The sequence below is a fragment of the Kogia breviceps genome, chromosome 6 (assembly GCF_026419965.1).
Source record: "Kogia breviceps isolate mKogBre1 chromosome 6, mKogBre1 haplotype 1, whole genome shotgun sequence".
Classification (NCBI taxonomy): Eukaryota; Metazoa; Chordata; class Mammalia; order Artiodactyla; family Physeteridae; genus Kogia; species Kogia breviceps.
The window spans coordinates 379,891-407,704 of NC_081315.1; the positions used below are offsets into that span (position 1 = coordinate 379,891).

Below are 27,814 nucleotides of genomic sequence, written 5' to 3' on the forward strand. Positions count from 1 at the left end.
ATATCTCTTGACTCAGTTTGGTCAAATGATAGCACAATTTTTAAAATATTCAGTTCTCAGAAAATAAAAGCTTTTAAAGGATGTGAGGTAGTGTGTTCAGTCTCAAAATCTTCAAAGTCACACATTTCTTTAGGTATAGTGTCCTGGGTCATTAAATGATAATTGTCATGTACAGAAACAAGTTGCTGTTATAAAAATTAGGCTTATTCTAAGATAAGCCTTTCTTATTCTACAAAAAAAGCATGGCTAATTTTATTAAGAGCCTACAAGACCCTTAAGCAAGTTTTTTTAGCTTCAAATATATTTACAATTATGTGTGTGTGATATTATATATATATATATATACACACACACACACACACACACATATATATATATATATACACTAATGTCAAAGCATCCTGCTAAAAGATTAGCATTCCATGCTAGATGCAGAGATTCTTAATGTTAGTCTGTTTGGTAAACAGATTTCACAGTTTTGTAGAGATAAAGAGATCATAATTATTCCATCACTGGAATTTTTGTATAATGAGTTGAAATTATAGAAAAGGGGGCTTCCCTGGTGGCGCAGTGGTTAAGAATCTGCCTGCCAATGCAGGGGACACGGGTTCAAGCCCTTGTCCAAGAACATAACACGGAGCAACTAAGCCTGTGCACCACAACTACTGAGCCTGCGCTCTAGAGCCCGTGAGCTACAACTACTGAGCCCACGTGCCACAACTACTGAAGCCCACGCACCTAGAGCCCGTGCTCCGCAACAAGAGAAGGCACCGCAATGAGAAGCCCGCGCACCACAACGAAGAGTAGCCCCCACTCACCGCAACTAGAGAAAGCCCACATGCAGCAACGAAGACCCAGTACAGCCAAAATTAAATAAATAAAATAAATTTTTAAAAATACATTAAAAAAAGAACTTATAAAATCTAATTACATATAAGTCATGTAATGAAACTATTTTCTAAAGCTACCATCCACCCATTCATTTATTCACTTACTCACCAATATTTACTGAGAATTTCACGTGTGCTGAGGACAGAGTAGTGAGCCTGTAAGAAAGACTAGGGCTCCACAAAGCCATGGAATCCACTTCGTGTCTATGTCCACTTATGTTAACATTTCTTGTCCAGAAATTAGCTGAAAGGATTAATGTCCCCTTTTATGGTTTGCTTTCTTGTAGACTCTACATTTGATAACTTAATTTTTTATATTCCTTGGACATTAGAGTGTCCTTACTTCAAATTAATTCAAACTATATTTGAAACATAAAAGCAAGCAAGGATCTTCATGGAATTGCTAACAGCAACGTTTCACAGATTTGTTGAAAACTGAAGTTTGCTCAAGATCTCACACACAATATGGCTGATTTAGCTGTGGCAACAGCAAAGGAAGAAGATTAAAGCTATTCTATATGTAATCATATTGCTTCGAATGCTATATGTGACCAAAATATGATTTCTGATGGAAAAATAAATGAGGTCTGCTAAAATGTCAAGAAACCTAATCATTGCATTAAATAATGATTTTCATACACTAGATGAGCATATTTCCTAATCCCAGACAGGGGGTTTTCAGATGTCCAAAGTGTTTCACAATTTAGGTATCTGGAAGAACTGGTAAAAATTACCCTGTTAAACAATAATTATCCTGCTTTCATTGATGTTTGGGTTATATCAAAAATAGGTTACTGGGAGCAATTAGTTGACTTTTTCCCTGATGTAATGTAATTTATCTCAGTTGTCATATTGGTACAAATGAGGAAGATGATAGTAAAACCCATCACATTAAAATTTAATGTGTGTAACTTATTCTATTTGTTTCAGTGGCTATAATGCTTCTCTCTCCACCTTCTCCGCCCCACTCCCACCAACACACTTTGTTACGTGTTTGGTTGATTTACCCCAACTCCGCCGTGTTTGATTTTCTCACAGTGATGTTTGAACCCCACCACTCATACATGCACACCCCCTCCATAACCAAATTTGAAGACAATAATAATTTCAGACTTCTCAAACTTGTCTGTATTATGGCCTCCTTTAATTCACCAGCTACTCATTCCCTGACCCCTACAATGTAACATCTAACCTCCCACAGACCATTGAGTCTGACCCCCTTAAGATCTCCAAAGACCTCTTCATCTTTAAATATATCCCCTCCTCCATCCTTGCCGCCTCCAGTGCTACTGACAGAAACCATGCTTCTCCAGGCTCCTGGAAATAAGAGGAAGTCACCCTGTGTGTCAGACAAGGTGCTTTGTTGCAACAGAAACTGGTACTGGCCATCTTCAATAGGACAGAGAGGTCGTGCACCATGATCAAGTGGGATTCATCCCAGAGGTGCTGGGGTGGGTTGACATCTGCAAAGTAATCCGTGTGATGCACCACTTTAACAAAAGAGTGTAAAAATCATACGATCCTCACAAGAGATGCAGAAAAAGCATTTAACAAAATTGAGCATACATCGGTGATAAAAACTCTTAATAAAGCAGGTGTATAGAGCAGGTACCTCCACACCATAGAGGCCACGGCGTGGCCAGGCCACTCACAAGGGCTGCTCTCTTGTTCCCTGTGCATCCCCTGCCCGACCAGTCCCTGCCTGATCCACACCCACTCACATGCTCGACCCTCCCTCTTAATCATAGAGCCAATCAGTAACTGCCTGTGTCCCCGCCCCCCGTCCTCCCAGCTAGTTACTGATCCACTGTGATAGTCTATCAAAGGGAAAACATCTGCCTATGTTGTTCCTTAGTGTGAGGGCTATGAGGGACATTTCCCTCTGCTGGTTTCCCTGGAAACCCATGAGCCAACCTGATGTCAATTTCCCTTATAACTGGTAACCTCCCTCTCCCGCCAGTAGCAAAGACTGCTGCCATGTCCTGTCCTGCCAGCCTGTCCACAGCACACCGGGGGGGTGTCGCTCCAGGACCTTGCTTCATATGTGTAGGATCCACTGCCCAATAAACCATTGATGTTTCTGTCACTGACTCTGGACTCTTTCATTGGCCTCAAAGCTGCACTTGCAGGCCTGCGGGGTGCAAACCAACTGTCATAAGTGACAAGTCCACCGTTAACATCATTGAAAACAAAATATCAGAGAAAAAAAGAGAACAATCCTCTTTACATTTACATCCAAAGAACAAAACAAAATACCTACGAATAAGTTTAACCAAGGAGGTGAAAGACATTTATATTGAAAACTAAAAGACATTAATAAAAGAAATTGAAGAAGACACAAATAAATGGAAAGATATTTCATGCTCATGGGTTGGAAGAATTAACATTGTTAAAATGTCCATACTACCCAAAGCAATCTACAAATTTAATACAATCCTTATCAAAATTCCAACGTTGCATTTTTAATGGAAAAAGAACAAATAATTGTAAAATTTGTATGAAACCAAAAAAAAAAAACACCAAATATCCAAATATCTAATAACTAACAGTATGTTACTGGCATTAAAAAAAAGACACATAGATCAATGGAACAGAAAGAGATCCCAGAAATAAACCTGCTCATATGCGGTCAATTAATTTATGACAAAGGAGCCAAGAATATACACTGGAGAAAGGATAGTCTCTTCAATAAATGTTATTGGGAAAACTGGACAGCCACATGCAAAAGTATGGAACTCAACCACTATCTTATACTATATACAAAAATTAACTCAAAATAGATTAAAAACTTGAATATAAGCCCTGAAACCATAAATCTCCTAGAAGAAAGCATAGGTGATAAGCTGCTTGACATAGGTCTTGAAATAATTCTTTTAAACTGACATCAAAAGCAAAAGCAATAAGAGCAAAAATAAACAAGTGGGACTACATCAAACTAAAAAGCTTCTGCACAACAAAGGAACCAATCAAAAAAATGAAAAGGCAACCTACTGAATGGAGAAGATATATAAAGAACCCATACAACTCAATAGCAAAAAACCGGACAATTTGATTTTTAAATGGGCAGGAGATACGAATAGACCGTTTTCCAAAGACCAACGTACAGATGGCCAACAGGTACATGAAACGATGCTCAACATCACTAATCATCAGAGAAATGCAAATCAAAACCACAATGAGATATAACCTCACACCTGTTAGAATGGCTCTTGTCAAAAAGACAAAAAATAACAAGTGTCGGCCAGGATGTGGAGAAAAGCGAACCCTCATGCGCTGTTGGTGGGAATGTAAATTGGTGCAGCAACTGTGGAAAACAGTATGGAGGCTCCTCAAACAATGACAAATAGAACTGCTATGTGATTCAGCAAATCCACTTCTGGGTATTTATCTGAAGAAAATGAAAATACGAATTTGGAAAGATCTATGCACCCAATGTTCACTATAACACTATTTACAATATCCAAGATATGGAAACAACCTAAGTGCCATTCGATGGATAAATGGATGAAGAAGATGAGGTGTATATAGATAGAATGGAATATCATTCAGACATGAAAAAGCATGAAAGCTTGCCGTTTGCGACACCATGGATGAACACGGAGAGCTGAGTGACATAAACCAGACGGAGAGAGACAAACACCAATATCGTTAAGATCTCTCTTACATGTGGAATTTAAACCAAACAACAACAACAAACTCAGGGTCCTAGATACAGAGGACAGATTGGGGGCTGCCAGAGGCTGGGATGGGGATGGGAGAAGTCGGTGAAGGGGTTCAAAAGATTTTTTAAAGTAATAATGATAAGATCAGATAAAATAAACAGATAAATCATTCATATACATTACTTGTAATCTGCCTTAGAAGTTACGGAGACACACCAGAATATTAGGTCCCACGGAAGTAAATAGAGAACTACTTAATACATTCCTCTTTCTTAAAAATCCTTAATGCCACATTATCCCAGGCACATCTGTACTGTCAGCCTTTTACCAGGCTGAAAACCTCGAGTTATTTTTAATTCTCAGTAAACTCCTGCTCTGGTTCCTATGTTCCCACCCAACTTGTCCATGTGAGATATCAGTTTATTTAATTTATTCTCCACTGCGACCCGTGTGCAGAAAGCCCAGGCTTTGCAACAGGTCCCCTGCTAGGCTTCACTTAAAATGTCAACAGCACTAAGTCCAGTGAGGCTCATACACTATCTGAGAAATAGTCACTGTTAATAGAAAGAAAGGAAGGAGGAGGGAAGGAAGGGAAGAAAAGAAAAGATGAGATGGAGTAAATAATAGAGCAATCAATAAAAACTTAGGAGACCTGGGTTCTACTTGCACACTTTCCACTACTTAGCTCCAGTAAACCAGTAAACCATTAAACATGCCTTGGTTTTCAGAGTCTTCATCTATGAGATGAGGTATTTGTCTGTGTGGCATGAGATCTTTCCTAGTCCTGACACCTTATGATTTTTCTTCAGAAATCCCTGTTTTCCAGGTTGTAACATTCAAGCTAAACTATCAGAGAGCCCTGGAGTCAAGTAGAGATCCCAGCAGGGCCCCAGAGGTGCTCAGCCATGAGCATGTGATTCTCCAATTTCCCCTCCTAAGAAATCAGGACCTGAAATGTTGAGCCAGGTCCAGGTGCAGCATCTGGGAGCCTGGGTCAACTACAGTCCAGGGCACCTCTCACCTGGGGACTGCCAGCTGTGGTGCAGAAGGGTAACCCAAGCCATCATCTTGGCAAGAGACTGAGTCAAGGCTGACTAGACCACCCCACAAATCAACAACCTCAAGGGCCGAGGCACCGAGACATGGAAACAGCCTAAGTGTCTGTGAATGGACAGAGAAGATGTGGTCCATATATACAACGGAATACTACTCAGCCATAAAAAAGAATGAAATCATGCCATCTGCAGCAGCATGGATGGACCTAGAGATGATCATACTAAGTGAAGTACGTCAGACAGAGAAAGACAAATATTGCATGATATCACTTATATGTGGAATCTAAAAAAATGATACAAATGAACGTATTTACAGAACAGACTCTCAGACATAGAAAACAAACTTATGGTTACCAAAGGGGGTGGGGAAGGGTTGGACTGGAAGTCTGGTGTTAGCAGATGCAAACTATTATATATAGGATAGATAAACAACAAGGTCTTACTGTACGGCACAGGGGTCCATATTCAATATCCTGTGATAAACCATGATAGAAAAAAATATGTAAAAGAATTATATATATATATATGTGTATGGCTGAATCACTTTGCTATACAGCAGAAGTTAACACTACATTGTAAATCAACTATATTCCAATTTAAAAAAATAAAGGGCTTAGGCAGACAAGAGAAAAATATATATGAGGCAGAGAGAGATTCTAGGAAATTTCTCGTAATAGAATTTTGTCATGGGATGATCATGACCTCAGGTTAAAACTGTGACCTGGCTGTGTGTGCATATGTGTGTGTGTGTATCTGTCTGTGTGTGTCTGTGTGTGAATGTCAGTTTGAATGGAGAATGAAAGGTAAAAGATAAAAAGAAAGCAATGGGCTAAAATGTGAATGCGATATTAGAGAATGAATGTGAACATATGTAAATTATTCTGTTAATGCTTTCAAGACATCTGATAGTGAAGGAAAAATATAAGCAGTAGCCAGATGAGAGTATAGACCGAAACTAAATATTTGTTGTGGACCTACTGCACGTATATCACTAAAGAGTCAGCAACATATAACACAAATACGGACCTCAAGCTATGCAGTGATTTTAATGTGAAGCTAAAATTATCACAATTCCAGACTAAAAGTATACTGTCTAACATCTTGGATAAAAACACACATGATGAAGAAGGAAGTGCGTACATCAGTCGAGGTAAGGAAGACTGATTTGCCGAGGCTCCTTGCGAAGCTCCTGCAGGTCTGCCTTGGCGCTTGTGATGGAGGATACGCTGCCCTCCGAGGCCGTGGGGTCATCACGGGGTGTGACTGCAACAGTGACATGCAGCACATTCAGGGGATTCATGGGACAAAAGCGTAGCTGAGGCTATAATCTATGAACAAAACTTTCCTCCCAGCTCTGTGCTCTGCAGCTGTGTGAGAACAGAGAGGGAGGCTAGCGCCGGGGAGAGGTCAGTGATGACAGGTTTGCTTTTAGCGCTCCGTCTGTCACTGCAGCAAAAATCCCCGAGTATCATCGCTGCTCGGGTAGCTCTGAAGCTGAAACCTTCCACAAGATTTGCATGTGAGAACCAGTTTACTCTTTCTTTGTTGTTTTGGGTTTTTTTTTTTTTTTTGAAGTATAGTCGATTTACAATATTGTGTTAATTTCAGGTGTACAGCAAAGTGATTCAGTCACACATACATACATACATATATATCTATTTTTTCAGATTCTTTTCTTTTATAGGTTATTACAAAATATTAAGCCGAGTTCGCTTGGCTACACAGTAGGTCCTCGTTGGTTATCTATTTTATATTGAGCAGTGTGTATGTGTTAAACCCAAACGCCTAATTTATCCCTCCGCCCTTTTCCCGTTGGTAAGCATAATGATACAAATGAACTTATATACAAAACAGAAATAGACTCACAGAACTGGTTTACTCTTGACTACTTTTCCTCCATTTATTTATTTCTCATTCATTCATACAACATAGCTATTATGGAACACTTAGGCACTAGGTTCTAAGAGGTAGAAATAAAGTGGTGAAGAACAAGAAAGGAGCTGTTCCCACAAAGAGGCTAGTGGGAAGCAGCCACATAGCACAGGGAGATCAGCTCGGTGCTCTGTGACCACCTAGAGGGGTGGGATAGGGAGGGTGGGAGGGAGACGCAAGAGGGAGGAGATATGGGGACATATGTATATGTATAGCTGATTCACTTTGTTATACAGCAGAAACCGACACACCATTGTAATGCAATTATACTCCAGTTCGGTATCGGCTCTGCTGTGCTCCCTGCCTTCTTTACTCCAGGACACAAGTTGACAAGTCATTCTTCATCCGGGACGTCGCCTGTCTTGTGGCAGAAGGCAAACATCGCGTTGAAGCACAGAGCTGTCATCCCAAAGTGACACGGGCCACTTCTGCTTACATCTCACCAGGCAAAGTAAACCATACGGCCAAGTCCACCAGGCAAGGGCGTGTAATTTCCAAGGGGCAGGGAGGGACACCACATTGTGAACTGGACTTGGTAGCAGAAGAGTGAGACCACCCAATCGATGTTGTAAACAAAGCAATAGAACGAGGATAAAAGTTGGAACAGCCTCAGACTTACGCTGATTGCAGTGTTGCGTGATCTCAGATGGTGAAAGAGAAAGTGACAAGGATGAAGCCGGGTCACGTAGGCTCTACAGGCCACCTGAAGGAGAGAGAATTTCATCACAGATGGGCCGGGTAAGATCTGCTCGGTGATTGCAGGGTGGAAACTGGACTGGGGAGAAGCCAGATTGAAGGACGTGTGGACCTTAATCCAGGTGAAAATGTATGAGACCTGAATAAAGGCAGGAGGAAGAAGACAATAGAATTTAAGAGGTGTCTGGAAAATTGAATCAGCAGTGGTTGGAGAATTCTTGTATATGAGGGATTAACAGAGAAAGGTGTAAAGATGCAGCCAAGTTTGGGGGTTTTTTTAAAAATATTTATTTATTTGGCTGCACTGGGTCTTTGTTGCTGCATGTGGGACTTTTCGTTGCGGTACGGGCTTCTCTCTAGTTGTGGCGTGTGGGTTTTCTCTTCTCTAGTTGTGGCTTGGGCTCCACAGCGTGTAGGCTCAGTATTTTGTAGCACGTGGGCTCTCCACTTGAGGCGCACGAGCTCAGTAGTTGTGGCGCGCGGGCTTAGTTTCCCCGAGGCATGAACGATCTTAGTTCCCTGACCAGGGATGGAACCTGCGTCCCCTGCGTTGGAAGGCGGATTCCTTACCACTGAACCACCAGGGAAGTCCCCCAAATTTTGTTTCGTTCCGAGAAGAGAGGTGTCAATCCCAACATAGAAATACAGAGCCGGGTCAGGTTGGGGAACAAGACAGTAAATTGCATCTGGGGAATTTTGAGTCTGGCTCTCCTGGAAGCCATTCCAGCAGAGGCGTCCGGTAGGTGATTGTATACTTAGGTCTAAAGTTATGAAGGAAGGCAAATCTGAGCTAAAGTTGTCCGTCCAGGACTTATCAGGATGTAGGTGCAAACTGAGCTGAACGATTGATGTCAGCTGGGCGATGTGGGAAAGGGGAAGAGGGGAAAGGATGAAAAGATCAGGCAGCACAACAGAACCATTTTTCCTGCCGAGATTTTCTTCGGCCTTTATTAAGCGCATACCTGCCCATATTTTTATTACTCTGTCCCAGAGGAAGGACACTCATTCCCAAGGAAGAATCACAGGTTTCCCACCGCCCGCAACGTAACATGGTCAGAAGAACAATTAAATCATGAGTCAGGCAGCTTGGGTTTCAATTTCCACCTTCACTCCTAGCAACCATGTGTCTGTGGAAAACCCGTTAATCAGCTGTGTCTTCACTTTCTCACCCTGAAACAGGGGTGCGAACACCTTGACCCCCTCCCTTAGGAGCTTGGCAGGGCTGGGAAAGCTGCATGCTACGGGTGAAAGCTCTCTGAAAACTGAAAGTATCTTTTAAACCCAAGTTGGTATTACAGTGTTCACCCTAGGAGGGGAAATTCCAAAATCTATTTTGAGATCTCATAAAATATGAAGAAAATAGAAAGTCCTTTGCCAAATCTCATAAAAGCAAAATTGACAACATTTTGACATGACTCATTCTTCCTTTGAAAACCAGCTATCAGATAAGGGTCAGCTCCTTTCAAAAAGAAACTTAAGGAAAATAGAACTTGTTTGGAGTGGGACTGTTGTTTTTCACATTGATCATTTTCAAAGTGTCTATCATTATTAACACATGAGTTAGCCTGTGGCCTTAACTCTAACCCTAATACATATATTTTTCCCTTCAGGCAGATACATTTAAATGGTGGAAAAATAGTTAAATTTTCCAATTGGATTTCAGTGATCTTTTCTATGGAACTCTCAGTATTAACCAAAAGTTCTGAACATCCACATACTTACAAGAACATTAACTCTAGAAGATTTGTCTAGAGGTGAGAAGCCAGGAATCAGAGCGTTTACACTGCCAACGGTCCAGTGACTCTTGTTTTCTATACCTTACAATTTCAGACAGTAATTATGATCCCCTTCCAAACAGCTTTTACTTATTTAAGATTAGAGCCAAACTTCAGCATCATTGCTGATGTGTCTTGTTCTTGTAAACTCCAATTTAAAATCACACTAGTGCCCTCTATCCCAGCAGCTTACGGGAAATTTTGGATTATTGGTTGTATGTCAAGTGTTACTGTAAATACTTTGTCAAGAGTGGGGCTTGTGTTTCCAGCTTTGCTACATTTGTTTCATTTTATCTTCCCAACCAAAATGTGCCCCAAACACGAAAACGTTATAAAATTCATCATATACCACAGAAAGTATCAACTACGATTTAGAGATTAAAAGAACTTAAACCTTCACTGCACATTTAATTAAATTTCTTTAAGTTTAAATGTCGAATATATGTTTAGGGATATATATAGATAGATATATAGATATAAATGTAAAAGTAATAGAATTAGTTTTGTCCTTGAATTAATTTCTAAGCTATACAACCTCTAGGGGGAATGAATATTAGGTATATGGGCTGTCAATCACCACACTCACCCCAAACATCACTATCATATACTTTCTCAGTCAGTCCTCAGAATCTTTCTCAACACAACGCCCCAGGAAGCCCCTTCAAATCATTTACCTGTTTGCCACCCTGAGGCCAGCAGTCTACATAGGTGATAAATACCAATAATCAAATGTATTTCATCCTACTTTATCTAAAGTAGATGTATCTTGTCCATAAATTTTATCTTTGAACGTAAAAAATCTTCCTCGGAACTTAATTTATGCTATAAGCACTAAAGCTATAGGCAACAACCTATTTTTTTACAGGTATTAACACTGCTTACGGAATGATAAATTATTATTGTCCTACCAGGACTCTCTCTGTCACCCTTCGCTACCACCCAAGAATAATGAAGTGTTTGCTAATTGTTAATCACTAAATGCTTATTTAGCAATTATTCCCACACTCATTTCAAATAAACTGTTAATTTAGGAAGGAAAGAGTAAGCTGATTTTGAATCTTATGCAAACTTTGTTTTATCACTTCCATGACTACAGCCATTTTCTCATATCTCAGCTAATCTTTTCATCACTGTTTGTAAAGCAGTAATAAAATGGACATTTATTGTGCACAATGTGGAAAGTTATCATTATTCTTCTAGAACACATCCTTTGCCTCTTACTGAAAGGCATTTTCCTCTTTTTCACATTCTTTTGGACTCTTCCAAATGAAACTTCACTAATTGTATCGTAAAATTGCACCATGTAGCTTTTGAGATCATGCAGATGTGTGTTGACAAAATAGCTATTTCAAACTTTGTACATGGCCTTGGAAAAAGTGTTTTAATGACTAGGAAAGGATATTTGTTCAGGTCAACAAGTTGACAGTAAGCAGCTGTTTCTGTTTTATACATTCCATCTGTCGGACCACATTTTATATCTGTCCCCATTTCAAGGCAAATTTTCAACAGATTCATCTTAGTTATCATTTCATAGTCAGTGTCTGGTCGGCTGCAGTTCTGATGCTTGTCATAAGCTGGTCGGTGAGTGTTACACTGTATGCCCTGGCTGGGAGCCTTCGGCAGCTTTACCATAGTGCACAGTTCTTAACGAACAGCATGAAATCGATTTCCAACTGCCATGGAAAAATGCAGTAATGTCTCATTGTCTAGAGCACTACAATGTGAGATCTTAAAACTACAGCTCCGGTGAAAACACATCTGAAGGACTTCCCTGGTGGTGCAGTGGTTAAGAGTCCGCCTGCCAATGCAGGGGACACAGGTTCGAGCCCTGGTCTGGGAGGATCCCACATGCTGCAGAGCAACTGAGCCCGTGCTCCACGACTACTGAGCCTGCGCTCTAGAGCCCGCGAGCCACAACTACTGAGCCCACGTGCCGCAACTACTGAAGCCTGCGCGCCTAGAGCCCGTGCTCCGCAACAAGAGAAGCCACCACGATGAGAAGCCCGCGCACCAGAACGAAGAGTAACCCCCACTCGCCGCAACTAGAGAAAGCCCGCGTGCAGCAACGAAGACCCAACTGCAGCCAAGTAAAATAAATAAATAAACAAATAAATTTATTTATTTAAAAAAAGCATCTGAAAATATTGGTTTCAGAAGTGTGTTTGGTACCAGCACATAATATGTCTCTTTGCAGAGAGTCCACACTTAAAATCACATTGAATCAAGTTAATAAGTCTTTGATGGCTAATTATAAAAGGCTCTTTATGTTAAAAAAAACTAGCCTAAATTGGTATTTGTTGATTTTTTATTGTACATGTGGTATAATTGTGACTGTATAGTCATTAAAATATATTTAGATGACACAAATCACTGCTTACACACCTTGAATAACCTTGTAGTTTCTACCATAAAAAATATTCTGCTGGCCCAGAAAGGCTCCCAGTTTACGGGCTAGATCATAGCACTGTCAATCTCTCCTAATAACCACATATTTCCAATGAGAATTAAAATGCCTTATGCTATAATTGTGTGGCCTTGCTGACCACCAGAGAGCCTCAGAGGTCTAACCTCTGTGATTGAAGCATACTGGTCGGGGAGAATGAGAGTTCCTTCTCCTGGAACCAGAAATCAATGATTTGAGGTTTTCTAAATTAATTATATGACATGCTGTTAAGATTTTACCAGATAACAATAGAACTAGTAAAATGTCACTCCACAGCAATCATTTGAACAAAGAACTATTTAGAAGTTTAAGTATGTTCACAGATATATATGGGTAGACCATAGCTGACAATTTGATTTCCTCTCAAATAACATTGTCATCAAAAAAACCATAGAAAACTAATCTAATGAATGGACTTAGAAACATCTGGAATGCACTGTTGGTAAAGCAGTGATCAGTAACTTGGTATTGACACATCACATACTCCCCTAGGAAGAAGCCACAGAGACTCTGCAACCCTGAGTTAAAACGAACAGTTGAAGGCTTCGTGTGACTGGGGTTCTGGAACTGTGCAGGGTGCAATTCTCACGCTGCTTGGAGCCCCGAGAGCCTGTAAAGGGCTTAATGTCAATGTTAGGATCAGTAGTTTTGAAGATAGAAAACGGGATAGTATGACGATATGACTCTCAATTTTATGTCAAGATTGTTCCTCGGTTTGTTAAGAGAAGATTTACTCAGTCTCATTCAGAGAACTTCTAAGTCAAGGTTTGTCAAGATCAGCTTTTTATTTTTTTTAAAAAGTTAAAAACATGTATTTTATTGAAGTATAGTTGATTGACAATGTTGTGTTAATTTCTTCTGTACAGCAAAGTGACTCAGTTATACATATATATACACATTCCTTTTCATCTCCTTTTCCATGGTGGTTTATCCCAGGATATTGACCATAGCTCCCTGTGCTACAGTAGGACCTTGCTGTTTATCCATCCTATAGGTAATAGTCAGTTTGCATGTGAAGATCAGTCTTGAAGTGTGTTCAAAATTTTACTTTTTAGCAAAGACTCAAGTGTGTGCAAGATTTGCTTGCAAAATAAGTGACAGTAGATCCAAGAGTCAAGATTCTCCCTACAGCGGTGTCCCTTAATCCGCACGGCAGTGTTTCCTTGAGCGAGAGATGAGGAATGACAGCCGCATGGACACCCGAAGCTCTGTGAACCGGCGCCCTGTCTGGTCTGAACCTCATCCCTACTAGACCACGCGTGTGTGGCTTGGGGCACGTCCTTCTCCGTGTGGGGCAGACAAGGAAAAGCATCTCTACTCCCAAGAATAAACTCGACGCTCGAATTCAGACCAGTCAAGGGAGCTCAGACCTCGAAGAACTTGTAGTCAAGTAGTGCAGACAGGGGTAAACAAAATGCTGCAATAAAGCATCTAAGTCCTAAAAACTCATATGAGCAAAACAGACAAGACGCAGGCTCAACTTGTGCTCTGGTTTGGGGCGTCGAAAGGGAAGACCTCACACGTGAGAGGAGGTGAGAGCAGGCGGGGGGCTGGGGTCCAGGACGGTGTCAGCACCACTCTTGGCCTGTCTGATCTCTGGAGGGTGTGAAGAAACCGCCGTGGAAGGGTCTGCAAGGCGCTGCAACTGGGGCTGCTCACAACACATCCAGGAGGTGGAGATGCCTTCTGGGGAGAAGTACAGACGTATAAGAGAACAGAGTACAAGCAGGGTCCGAAACGGGTGTGGGAACAACAGAACGTGGTCTCCGACTTCTCCCTGGACCACAGATCAAAGTGAGAGGAGGTTGTTCTCGTGCTTTGACTAGGCCACCATTTCTCCATTCGGTCTTTTGTCTCCTCTATTCTTTACTCCTTTCTAGTCTTGGTTTTTTGTTTTTTTTTTTGCGGTACGCGGGCCTCTCACTGCTGTGGCCTCTCCCGTTGCGGAGCACAGGCTCCGGACGCGCAGGCTCAGCGGCCACGGCTCACGGGCCCAGCCGCTCCGCGGCACGTGGGATCCTCCCGGACCGGGGCACGAACCCGCGTCCCCTGCATCGGCAGGCGGACTCTCAACCGCTGCGCCACCAGGGAAGCCCTAGTCTTGGTTCGTTATTCCTTTCAGCCTCCAAAGCAGCTACATTCATTTGCTTTCCGTTCTCCAACGCGCTGCATTTCCTGTCCTCGGGGTGCTCGCATATACGGTTCCCTCTGTCAGAAACACTCTTCCTTCCCCGACACCCCATTCGGTTCCCACACACCCTCCATATCTCAGCTCCAGCTTCACCCCCTCTGACCACTACTCCACCTTCCACCTGCACCTGCAAAGATCAGGTTCTCCTTTTCTCATACTTCTCTGCACTTTTTTTTTGTAGCACTTGGGCTGTTTTTAATTGTATGACTGTTGCTTCCCACCTCACTAACTATGGAGCAGTCGGCAAAGTATTAAACTGTTTTGCTCACCACTGTATTTTGTTAATGTGTATCTGGTCTCGACTTTATTTGATAAATAAAAATGATCACTGACTCAATCTGACAAAGTTATCTTTGACACACTCCTCCCCTATGTCTCCTTCTGTGAGATTCCCCATTTCTGAATCTCAGCATGGAATGCTTAAACCAGATGTTTTAGTCCTTTTCCATTGCACCTTATGTTCTATAATCTCAAATACCCAAAGGGAAACGATCTTGGCTTTTTCAAGAGCAAGACTTAAGGGAAAAATCCTTAGTGTCCACTTTGTCATCTTTGCTGTTCTTTTGATGTATCTAACTTGACAGTGATAAAAATTTTCTTCTGAGAAAGAAAAGCGCTCTGAACCGCAGGCCTTTCTAATGTGGGGCATAGGAAATCTCTGTCATAAACAGAGGAAGTCAGATGTTTCCTTTTCCATAACTTCTAAGAAAATTATTATTGTTAACATCTATTCTCACCTAGGAATAAAAGTAATTCAATAAATATCCAAGAAAATTCCTCATCACAGAAATTGGTTAGCTCCATCTAGAGAAGCAGATGTTAAACCACAGTCTCGTCAGCTTGATGGGAATATTTGCAGTTTGTACGCAAGATAGACAAGCATAATTTACTTGTTGACAAGACTATGCCATTTTCTGATAACCCAAGGACATGATTTTATATTTATCAGATATTTGGATCTTGTAATGATAATAGATAGTGCGTCTCTGCAGATGAAATGAAGGCGTTAAAGTCAAACACTGTTCCAGGGCTTTGTAACTGTAGGTGCTTGAGTCTTCTTATAGAACTTATAGTCCAAACCAAGCACTTTTGAGAGTGCAAGGGGAAACTAAAAATCACTGAAATTATATAACTTTTGAAATGTTCATTTTTTTCTGATAAGACAACTTTTGTATATTATGGAGATATGTATTTTTTCAAAATATGTCTATCTTCAAAACCTTTTCTTCTTAAATTAAAAGTAACATGTCTGGACAAACTAAATAAGAATGGTATTTTTTTTCTTTTGTATATTGACTATCTTGACTATAACATAAGCAGAACTTTCAGTCTCAGCTCTGACAGCTCTAAAGAACTTAGAAGTTATCACTCCCATCTTTTCAAGAGGAAAAAGCTGAACTGGACCAGGGTGAGTCCATGGTCTTCAAAGGATCCCCACGCTTTTGTGGATTTCACATCTAGGAATCCTGTGAAGTTCCAAGGAAAATGCCCTCCCAGCTGTGGTTGTGAAACATGCCCGGTGTCTTCTCCGGGGGGAAAAAGGGTTCACCTGATCCTTATCTTATCTGGAGGAAGGGCATTCGTCTGACTTCAACCTTCCCGCAAAACCCAAGGGAGCAAACAAAAGCTGTGCCACTGGAGACGCACTTGTGCAAGTCCCATCCCACTACACGGCTGAGATTTCACCCCGAGATTCTAGAACACTTCTCCTCTCGAGACCCCACTTCACCACCACACCAACAGGGCTCTTGTACAGCAAGAGTGGATGACAGTTGAAATTTGCTGTAAAATGCAGCCCAGAATCAAGAGGAGGTAAAAACAAGAACGCTCAAGGAATTTGAAGCCTCTGGCACCTACAGCTAAAGCAAACAGCAAGAAAACCCCAATGCTTCTCATAACATAAATCCTCACACTAAATGCCTATTTTCTTCTATTTCTATTACTCAGTACAACACGTCCAGCTTTCTCCAAAAAATTACAAGGCATGCCAAAGTCAAGAAAAATGTCTGAAGAAACGAAGTATCAGAAGCAGACTCAGATAGGACACAGATGTTGGAATCATCAGAGCAGGAATTTAAAGTAACTAAAATTAGTACGCTTGTGTGTCTAATGAAGAGGGGACAACATGTAAAAACAGGCGGGTAATGTAAGCAGAGAAGTGGGAACTCTAAGAAAGAGTCAAATAGGGTACAAATGAACTTACCTATAAAACAGAAATAGAGTCACAGATGAAGCAAACAAACTTATGGTTACCAAGGGGGAAAGATGGTGGGGAGGGGTAAACTGGGAGATTGGGATGGACACATACACACTACTACATATAAAATAGATAACTAGGGGCTTCCCTGGTGGCGCAGTGGTTGAGAGTCCGCCTGCCGATGCAGGGGACACGGGTTCGTGCCCCGGTCCGGGAAGATCCCACATACCGCGGAGCGGCTGGGCCCGTGAGCCGTGGCCGCTGAGCCTGCGCGTCCGGAGCCTGTGCTCCGCAGCGGGAGAGGCCGCAACAGTGAGAGGCCCGCGTACCACAAAAGGAAAAAAAAAAAAAAAAAAAAAAAAAAAAAATAGATAACTAATAAGGGCCTACTGTAGAGCACAGGAAACTCTACTCAATACTCTGCAATAACCTATATGGGTAAAGAATCTAAAAAATAGTGGATATATATGTAAGTATAACTGATTCATTTTGCTGTACACCTGAATCTAACACAACATTGTAAATCAACTATGCTCCAATAAAAATTTTAATAAAAGGAAATTATAGAAATCAAAAAGAGTGTACCAGAAATGAAGAATGCTTTTGACTGATTTATCAGTAGAATATGACTCAGCCAAGGAAAGAATAAGGGAATGTGAAGATAATGTCAATGGGATCTTTACAATGTAAAGACAAAGAAAGAATGAACAAAAAGAATAGAACTTTTAAGAACTGTGGGGAAATTTCAAAATGTATAATGTATGTATAATTGGAATGCCAGAAGGAGAAGAGAGAGAGAACAGAGCAGAAGAAATATATGAAGTCATAATGGTGAAGAACATTCCAAAATTAATGACAGACACCAAATCACTGATACAGGAAGTTTGGAGAGCACCAGGCAGAACAAATTTTTAAAAACTGACACCCCGTCATGTAATATTCAAGTTGCAAAAACACAAAGATGAAGAGAAAAATTTTGAAGAAACTGGAGGGAGGGAGGAGCCAACACTATCTGTAGAAGAATAAGGATAAGAGTTACACTGGACATCTCATCAGAAACTGTGCAAGAAGAAAGCAGAGTAAAATATTGAATGCATTTAAAGAAAAAAAATCCATCAACCTAGTATTATATATCCAGCAAAATGAACCTTCATAAGTGAAGGAAAAATAAAGACTTTCTCGGACAAACAAAAGCTGAAGACGTCCACTCCCAACAGACATGTCCAGTAAGAAATGTGAAAAGAAAGAAACAACAAATATATGCAATGAAGAGAAAACAGTTACAGATATGGTGGATATTAATCCAAATATACCAATAAACACCTTAAATGTGAATTGTACAGATACACTAAGAGACAGAGATTGTATGAGAGGATAAAAAAAGACCCAATTATATGTTGTCTACAAGAAACGCACTTTAAATATAAGGAAACAGATGTTAAAAGCAAAGCAATGGAGAAAGATATACGGTGGTAACACCAATCAAAAGAAAGCTGTAGCAGCTGAATAAATCTCAGACCAAGCTGACTTCAGCACAAGGAAAAGTATCAGGGATCTAGAGTGGCTTTTGAAGAGCAGAAGAAAAGAAATATCAAAAATTATTGCATATTGCAATGAACTTGAAGGTAGGAAAAGTAGAGAAAATCAAACCAAAACCTGGTCATTTAAAAAGATAAATAAAACTGATAAATCTCTCAGCCAGTCTAATGAGGAAAAAAAATTGAGAAGACACAAATTACTAATATCAGAAATGAGAGAAGGGCTACCATTGCTGATCTCATGGACATTAAAGAATGACAGGGCTTCCCTAGTGGCACAGTGGTTTAGAGTCCGCCTGCCGTTTCAGGGGACACGGGTTCGTGCCCCGGTCCGGGAAGATCCCACATGCCATGGAGCGGTTGGGCCCATGAGCCATGGCCACTGAGCCTGCGCGTCCGGAGCCTGTGCTCCGCAACGGGAGAGGCCACAGCAGTGAGAGGCCCCCGTACTGCAAAAAAAAAAAATAATAATAATAATATTACGAACAACTCTAGGCCCATAAATCTGATAACTTAGATGAAATGGACCAATTTCTTAAAAGACACAAGTTGCCAAAACTCATGTTAGGAAAAATAGATAATATCAATAGACTTATATCTATCCAAGAAATTGAATAAAAAATGAATAACTTTCCATGGGCTTCCCTGGTGGCGCAGCGGTTGAGAGCCCGCCTGCCGATGCGGGGGACACGGGTTCGTGCCCCGGTCCGGGAAGATCCCACATGCCGCCGAGCGGCTGGGCCCGTGAGCCATGGCCGCTGAGCCTGCGCGTCCGGAGCCTGCGCTCCGCAACGGGAGAGGCCACAACAGTGAGAGGCCCGTGTACCACAAAAAGAAAAAAAAAAAAAATGAATAACTTTCCAGAAAATAAATCACCAGGCCCATATGGTTTCACTGGTGAACTCCGCCAAACATTTAAAGAATAAATGATAACGATTCTTTCAGAAAATCAAAACAGGAGGAATACCTCCTAACTCATTCCATGAGGCCAACATTATCCTGATATTAAAACCAGGTAGACATTACAAGAAAGGAAAACTACAGATCAAAGTGTATAGTATAGAAAGGGAGATGCTGAATGATGGGATTCTGGGGAAAAAATTAGGATATCTTGTAAAAACTAAGTGAATATGAATACACTTTGGAACTTAGTTAATAATTTATTAATATTAGCTTATTAATTATACCAAATGTAGATATTAATGTAAGATGTTAATAATAGGAGAAACTGAATGTGGGGTATGTGGGAACTCTGTGTACTAATTTCTAAATTTTTCTATAAATATAAAACTGTTTTTAAAAATAAAATGTATTTAAAAACAAAGTTTTGCCCTACAAAAGAGACTATTAAGAGAATAAACAGGTGAGTAAATTTACTCCTTATGACAAACATGGTTTATAACTATAAGTGAACAGGTAAACTTTTCTCAAAAAGTTATATTCACCACAGAGAGTCAAGGAAAATGAAGAAACAGAGGAATATATTCCAGATGAAAGAACAAAATAAAACCTCAGAAAAAGACATAACTGAAGTGGAGATAAGTGATTTACCTGATAAATTGTTCAAAAGGAGCAAACATCTGGTAGTTACCAAATAAATAAATCACAAAGTACAGCATGGTGGCTATGGTTAATAATGCTGTATTTTATATTTGAAAGGTGCTGAGAGAGTAGAATTTAAAAGTTCTTATCACAAGAAAAAAATGTGTAACTGTGAGGTAATGGATGTTAACCAGAGTTATTGTGGATCATCTCACAATATATACACATATCAAAACATTATGCTGTACACCTGAAATTAATACACTGCTATGTGTCAGTTGAAAACTAAAGGAGTTCAATATAAAGGTTATAAAGATTCTCACCAAGTTCAGGAGAACAATGGATGAACAAAAGTGAGAATTTCAACAAAGAGGTAGAAAATATAAGAAAATACCAAACTGAAGTCCCAGAGCTGAAGAATACAATATCTGAACCGAAAAACACAGTAGAGGGCTCAACAGCACACTAGATAAAACAGAAGGAAGGGCCAGTGAGCTGGAAGGTGGGACAGTGGAACTCATCCAGTTAGAGCTGCAAAAAGAAAAAAGCATGGAAGAGTGAGGATAGCTGAAAGGACCTGTGGGACAAGGTCAAGTGGTACAGCTCGAAGCCCTTGTAAATATTGGAAAAAATAGGAATGTTCTTTGCCTGTTTTAGAAAATGCAATCAAAATAAAATCGCTTTTTGACATAAAATACAGAATAAATATAAATTAAACTTGTTATATGCACGCAGATATGGAAATATTTTCTAGCCCGAACAAAAGGCAATGTTTATCCAGTGCTTTCTTTACCTGTTCTCAAAGAACTAGCATCAATGACTGTGTTTTTCTTCTGTTAAAGGTGTCTGTTTTTGAAGTTTTACCCTCTCTTCTCAACCTAACTTTAATCAGGGTTAAGTTACAGGTATTTGAGCTTAGAATTTTAATTTCTACTTAACAGATGACTCCTTCTTTTGGTTTATGCAAGCATATTTCTAGTACATATGGGAGAGAGGAAAGAGAAGATTGTTTTCTGAATTTTGTCCCACACCCGAGCCCCCCCACGATGCTTATACGGTTACAGATTGTGACAGGAGGAGCTGCAGGGATGGCACAGGCCCACCCTCGCCTCACGTGAAGGCGAGGCTGAGACGCGGCGTGTTAGAAAGCGAGTAACACGCTAACAGCGCGTCTCCCTGACAAGTCGCTGTGGCTGCTGTCTGTCGAGCCGCCAACCATAAAATACATGTCAAGAAGGGCTCCCTGGGAACGTTTTAAAGTTTTGGAAAAAAAGCTGAGCAGCTCAGAGTAACGCACAAACGATGCATTGGAAATGAATGAGTATCTGAGGAGGGTACTAGTCTGCAGCGCTCCGAATTACAGGGGTCTTAATATCGAGGCAACAGGGGGTGAAAGTCACAATCAAATAGAATATGTAAACCAGAAACACTGTCATAGATTAACAGGTAACCGACTGCATTGTGATTCACCAGGGTCCTACCCGCTGTTCCATTTATACAACCACACCGTCCTGTCAGCCGCTCACATTCTCTGTTATTGTTTCGCTGGTATCTGTAGAAACGACTCGTTTCGATGCCTCTCCTTCCTTAACGTCAGGGAACGTCCAATATGCTCTCCGTGTCTCTCGCTCTTTTCACTGACCCACAGGTGTGGCTTCCAACACAGAAAAGCCCGTTCTCCAGGCAGCACCGCCCCGGTGCACCGCGTCCCCTGGGCGCCGGCCGAGACGCCCCCAGCCCCAGGCCTCCACGCTGCACGTTCAGGGGGCGGGGCTACGACGAACTGCGCCTCGTGACGCCGGCCTCGTGAAGACGGGCAGGGGGCGCCTGCAGGAGGGGACTGGAGAGCCAGCGAACTGAGAAAAGAATCCAGAGCTGCAGCCTCCGACAGCATAGGAGAGGCTGTGAGTGAGGTGAGCAAAGGCTCTGGGCTCGGTAAAGTGTGTCCCCGTTACTGAGACACACGTGTGTGCGCGGGAGGCAGGCGCGGGCAGGAGGGGCCACCGACGGGGGAGGCGAGCGTCAGGGACGGCTTGCCGGGCGCAAGTCTCCTCAGCGTCTGCTCTGCCAGCATCACTATCACATGCTCGCCCTTCTCGAACACGACTGCAGTTTAGACAGTAACTCATCCTGTCAGCCTAGAATCAGTTTTTGAGGAACTTAAGACAGCCAAGATTTCCATCTACTGAACAGTAACTGCCTTGTTTTCCTCCTTCTCCACACAAAAGTACAAGTTAGAGTTTATTACTGAATATGTTAAATTATTTCCATATTTCAGCTGACAGTTTTTAAAGTCCCCAAAATCATTCTAATCAATGCGCCAATCTCACTTTGCATGACGAAGGGAGAACTAAGACACAGCAACTTTACCACTGTTACAGTGTTTTTTCATCTAGCAACAATTCTCTAACATAGCACATTTCTAGTTACTTTGACTTACCCACCTGAACTCCCCAAAGAATATACTCATTATTTATAGAAGGAAAGAGGGGAAGCACATAAGGTGACCATAACAAGGTTCTTGCTGCTCTGCTATAATGAAAATAATTGACTACTTGATAACTTATTAGAAGTGCCTGCCTGGATATTGTCTATTTACTTATCATGGTGTCTAGGCTAAAACCATTGTTATGCAAAAGCCATGAGTCTCAGATGATTCTTACATCTTTCGGTCTCTGAGTTAGATTACAAACATATGAGAAAAGCAGATATAAAGTAACTGGATATTCGTAATAGTATTTGTTGAATTATTGAAGATAATATAAAACCATGATTAAAGTGTATGAATATAGCTGTGAATTTTCTTAAGCTTTTCCCTTGCCCTCTTCATTCAGTTTGCTATAATTATCTAACAATTATGTGTGGCCCTTTAGGCAACGTGTGTGTGTGTGTGTGTGTGTGTGTGTGTGTGTGTGTGTGTGTTTTCATTGTTGGTATTGTCTGGTAGGTTATTATCACAGTAGGAATTTTACTTCTTTTTCTTTTAAAATATATCATAACTCAAGAAAGGAACCTGAACCAACCACTAAGCAGTTTATTTTCTGAAATTTGAGAATATGTACCTTAGAAAATTGCAGTAAATACAGTAACATCTTCATCTCCATTTCTCTGGACACCAAATCACCCCTCACCCCTCCACCTGTCCCACAAACATCGGCGGTACCAGCTGTGCTGTGTATCAGGCGCCGTGCTGGGCATCGCAAGACTTCACGAGGCTGCTCAGCCTCCGAGCTGCAATTGCCTGCTCCATAATATTGGAATAATAATTTAAACTTCCACAGAAAACTGCTAGACAACCCCGAATTCCTGAATCAAACGTCATCAATTCTCTGAAATGAGTCATGGCCATGTGTGGGTTATTAAAGCATCCTCTGAACATTTCTATTATATCATGCCTGTCACAATTTTGCAGCTACTTTTCAATATCCTTTCTACCCATAGACTGTGAACCCCAGGAGGCACTACACTTAGATAACACTACTTTTTTTTTTTAACATCTTTATTGGAGTATAATTGCTTTACAATGGTGTGTTAGTTTCTGCTGTATAACAAAGTGAATCAGCTAAATGTATACATAGATCCCCATATCCCCTCCCTCTTGCGTCTCCCTCCCACCCTCCCTATCCCACCCCTCTAGGTGGTCACAGAGCACCGAGCTGATCTCCCTGTGCTATGCGGCTGCTTCCCGCTAGCTCTCTATTGTACATTTGGTAGTGTATATATGTCAGTGCTACTCTCTCACTTCGCCCCAGCTTACCCGGGTTCTTCAGAACCTTTTTTTTTTTACATTCCATATATATGTGTTAGCATACGGTATTTGTTTTTCTCTTTCTGACTTACTTCACACTAGGACAGTCTCTAGGTCCATCCACCTCACTACAAATAACTCAATTTTGTTTCTTTTTATGGCGAGTAATATTCCATTGTATATATGCGTCACATCTTCTTTATCCATTCATCTGTCGATGAACACTTAGGTTGCTTCCATGACCTGGCTATAGTAAATAGAGCTGCAATGAACATTTTGGTACGTGACTCTTTTTGAATTATGGTTTTCTCAGGGTATATGCCCAGTAGTGAGATTGCTGGGTCATATGGGAGTACTATTTTTAGTTTCTTAAGGAACCTCCATACTGTTCTCCGTAGCGGCTGTATCAATTTAATTCTCACCAACAGTGCGAGAGGGTCCCCTTTTTTCCACACCGGCTCCAGCATTTATTGTTTGTAGATTTTTTGATGACAGCCATTCTGACCGGTGTGAGGTGATGCCTCACTGTAGTTTTGATTTGCATTTCCCTAATGATTAGTGATGTTGAGCATCCTTTCATGTGTTTGTTGGCGATCTGTATATCTTCTTTGGAAAAATGTCTATTTATGTCTTCTGCCCATTTTTGGATTGGGTTGTTTGTTTTTTTCATATTCAGCTGCATGAGTTGCTTGTATATTTTGGAGATTAATCCTTTGTCAGTTACTTCATCTGCAAATATTTTCTCCCATTCTGAGGGTTGTCTTTTTGTCTTGTTTACATTTTCCTTTGTTGTGCAAAAGTTTTTAAGTTTCATTAGGTCCCATTAGTTTATTTTTGTTCTTATTTCCATTTCTCTAGGAGGTGGGTCAAAAAAGATATTGTTGTGATTTATGTCATAGAGTGTCCTGCATATGTTTTCCTCTAAGAGTTTTATACTGTCTGGCCTTACATTTAGGTCTTTAATCCATTTTGAGTTGATTTTTGTGTATGGTGTTAGGGAGTGTTCTAATTTCAATCTTTTACATGTAGCTGTCCACTTTTCCCAGCACCACTTATTGAAGAGGCTCTTTTTTCCAATGTATATTCCTTCCTCCTTTATCAAAAATAAGGTGACCATATGTGCATGGGTTTACCTCTGGGCTTTCTATCCTGTTCCATTGGTCTATATTTCTGTTTTTGTGCCGGTGTCTTGATTACTATAGCTTTGTAGTATAGTCTGAAGTCTGGGACCAGCTCCGTTTTTCTTTCTCAAGATCGCTTTGTCTTATTGGGGTATTTTGTGTTTCCATACAAACTGTGAAATTTTTTGTTCTAGTTCTGTGAAAAATGCCATTGGTAGTTTGATGAGGATTGCATTGAATCTGTAGATTGCTTTGGGTAGTATAGTCATTATCACAATGTTGATTCTTTCAATCCAAGAACATGGTATATGTCTCCATTGGTTTGTATCATCTTTAATTTCTTTCATCAGTGTCTTATAGTTTTCTGCAAACAGGTCTTTTGTCTCCTTAGGTACGTTTATTCCTAGGTATTTTATTCTTTTTGTTGCAATGTTAAATGGGAGTGTTTCCTTAATTTCTCTTTCAGATTTTTCATGATTAGTGTATAGGAATGCAAGAGATTTCTGTGCATTAATTTTGTATCCTGCTACCTTACCAAATTCCTTGATGAGCTCTAGTAGTTTTCTGGTGGCATCTTTAGGATTCTCTATGTATAGTATCATGTCATCTGCAAACAGTGACAGTTTTACTTCTTCTCTTCTGATTTGGATTCCTTTTATTTCTTTCTCTTCTCTGATTGCTATGGGTAAAACTTCCAAAACTATGTTGAATAACAGTGGTGAGAGTGGGCAACCTTGTCTTGTTCCTGATCTTAGAGGAAATGATTTCAGTTTTTCACCATTGAGAATGATGTTGGCTGTGGGTTTGTCATATATGGCCTTTATTTATTTATTTTTTTTTGGCGGTACGCGGGCCTCTCACTGCTGTGGCCTCTCCCGTTGCGGAGCACAGGCTCCGGACGCGCAGGCCCAGTGGCCATGGCTCACGGGCCTAGCTGCTCCGCGGCATGTGGGATCCCTCCGGACCGGGGCAGGAACCCGTGTCCCCTGCATTGGCAGGTGGACTCTCAACCACTGCGCCACCAGGGAAGCCCCGATATATGGCCTTTATTATGTTGAGGTACATTCCCTGTATGCCTACTTTCTGGAGGGTTTTTACCATACATCGGTGTTGCATTTTGTCGAAAGCTTTTTCTGCATCTATTGAGATGATCTTATGGTTTTTCTCCTTCAATTTGTTAATATGGTTTATCACATTGATTGATTTGCATATATTGAAGAATCGTTGCATTCCTGGGATAAACCCCACCTGATCATGCTGTACGATCCTTTTAATGCACTGTTGGATTCTGCTTGCTAGTATTTTTTTGAGGATTTTTGCATCTGTGTTCATCAGTGATATTGGCCTGTAATTTTCTTTCTTTGTGACATCTTTGGTTTTGGTATCAGGGTGATCTTGGCCTCACAGAATGAGTTGGGGAGTGTTCCTCCCTCTGCTATATTCTGGAAGAGTTTGAGAAGGATAGGTGTTAGCTCTTCTCTAAATGTTTGATAGAATTCGCCTGTGAAGCTGTCTGGTCCTGGGCTTTTGTTTGTTGGAAGATTTTTTATCACAGTTTCAATTTCAGTGCTTGTGATTGGTCTGTTTATATTTTCTTTCTTCCTGGTTCAGTCTAGGAAGGTTGTGCTTTTCTATGAATTTGTTCATTTCTTTCAGGTTGTCTATTTTATTGGCATATAGTTGCTTGTAGTAATCTCTCATGATCCTTTGTATTTCTTCAGTGTCAGTTGTTACTTCTCGTTTTTCATTTCTAATTCTATTGATTTGAGTCTTCTCCCTTTTTTTCTTGATGAGTCTGGCTAATGATTTATCAATTTTGTTTATCTTCTCAAAGAACCAGCTTTTAGTTTTATTGATCTTTGCTATTGTTTCCTTCATTTCTTTTTCAATTATTTCTGATCTGATCTGTATGATTTTTTTCCTTCTGCTACCTTTGGGGTATTTTTTCTCTTCTTTCTCAAATTGCTTTAGGTGTAAGGTTAGGTTGTTTATTTGAGATGTTTCTTGTTTCTTGAGGTAAGATTGTATTGCTATAAACTTCCCTCTTAGAACTGCTTTTGCTGCATCCCATAGGTTTTGGGTCCTCATGTTTTCATTGTCATTTGTTTCTAGGTATTTTTTTGATTTCCTCTTTGATCTCTTCAGTGATCTCTTGGTTATTTAGTAGTGTATTGTTTAGCCTCCATGTGTTTGATTGACTATTTCCTTTCCCATATTAGGGAAGTTTTCAACTATTATCTCTTCAAATATTTTCTCAGTCCCTTTCTTTTTCTCTTCTTCTGGGATCCCTATAATTCGAATGCTGGTGTGTTTAATGTTGTCCCAGAGGTCTCTGAGACTGTCCTCAATTCTTTTCATTCTTTTTTCTTTATTCTGCTCTGCAGTAGTTATTTCCACTATTTTATCTTCCAGGTCACTTATCCGTTCTTCTGCCTCAGTTATTCTGCTATTGATTCCTTCCAGAGAATTTTTAATTTCATGTATTGGGTTGTTCATCATTGTTTGTTTGCTCTTTAGTTTTTCTAGGTCCTTGTTAAACGTTTCTTGTATTTTTTCCATTCTATTTCCAAGATTTTGGATCGTCTTTACTATCATTACTCTGAATTCTTTTTCAGGTAGACTGCCTATTTCCTCTTCATTTGCTCGGTCTGGTGGGTTTTTGCCTTGCTCCTTCATCTGCTGTGTGTTTCTCAGTCTTCTCATTTTGCTTATCTTACTGTGTTTGGGGTCTCCTTTTCACAGCCTGCAGGTTCGTAGTTCCCGTTGTTTTTGGAGTCTGCCCCCAGTGGCTAAGGTTGGTTCAGTGGCTTGTGTAGGCTTCCTGGTGGAGGGGACTGGTGCCTGTGTTCTGGTGGATGGAGCTGGATCTTGTCTTTCTAGTGGTCAAGGCCACATCCAGTGGTGTGTTTGGGTTGTCTGTGAACTTAGTATGACTTTAGGCAGCCTCTCTGCTAATGGGTGGGGTTGTGTTCCTGTCTTGCTAGTTGTTTGGCATGGGGTGTCCAGCACTGGAGCTTGCTGGTC

At 40.8% G+C, this 27,814-nt stretch overlaps 1 protein-coding gene across 2 annotated transcripts in view; it reads left to right on the forward strand.

The window, feature by feature from the left end:
* The first annotated feature begins 21,762 nt into the window (after positions 1 to 21,762).
* GUCY1A1 (guanylate cyclase 1 soluble subunit alpha 1) overlaps positions 21,763 to 27,814 on the forward strand; it is a 75,898-nt gene continuing 69,846 nt past the window's right edge. Inside the window, exon 1 of one of the 2 annotated variants that reach the window (XM_067035396.1) lies at positions 21,763 to 21,834. The gene's annotated coding sequence lies outside the window, so the exon portion shown is untranslated. The remainder of the gene's footprint in view (positions 21,835 to 27,814) is intronic. The other variant, XM_067035395.1, reaches the window with a different exon arrangement.